Below are 648 nucleotides of genomic sequence, written 5' to 3'. Positions count from 1 at the left end.
AGATTTGCCCTGGCAAAGCAGGAGGAGAAATCACCAGAAGAGACCTTGCTGCTGGCAGTCAGTTTGGAAATTCTCCAAAAATTGGGGGGAAACGCCTTTCAACGGTCACTCAATGTTATGACTCGGCGAAGCAGGGAGACATGAAGCCATTGAAAGCTGAGAGCGACTGGATTGTTTCCTATAAAGACTAATCCTGTGGAGAGCGTGGTGTAACTTATATCTGTGCAGCATGTGGCTATTGGTCGCACTAATAAGAACATTAATAAGACTTATCTCTACCTAGTAGGCAACTGATACTCTAATGTTTATTCAATGTTTTTAGTTTATTTGATACAGTAAAAGTCTTAACTTGAAATCTTGTTGCGCAATTCCTTTAATTCGGTCACTGGGAATTCAATTTTCTTGCTAAAAGTTATCGTTCTCTACGATGATCATAACAAATGCCATTTTTGACATGCTTCAGTAATGCCCTCACTTAATCTTGCACAGCTGAACATGCATCCAAAAGTTGGAAGGATCCTTCCACCAGTGCTATTAAAGGGATGACCAACCACTTTCAGGTTAGTAGTTCATAGATTTCTACTAGCTGTTGTTGAGTTGGTAGGAGTCCTTGGAGGGTTACACTGCTACTTAAATTTGATGAAGTCT

Source organism: Cetorhinus maximus, chromosome 6 (genome assembly GCF_964194155.1).
Source record: "Cetorhinus maximus chromosome 6, sCetMax3.hap1.1, whole genome shotgun sequence".
Lineage (NCBI taxonomy): Eukaryota > Metazoa > Chordata > Chondrichthyes > Lamniformes > Cetorhinidae > Cetorhinus > Cetorhinus maximus.
The sequence above is the reverse complement of the archived record's forward strand: the minus strand, read 5'-3'. Positions refer to the sequence as shown.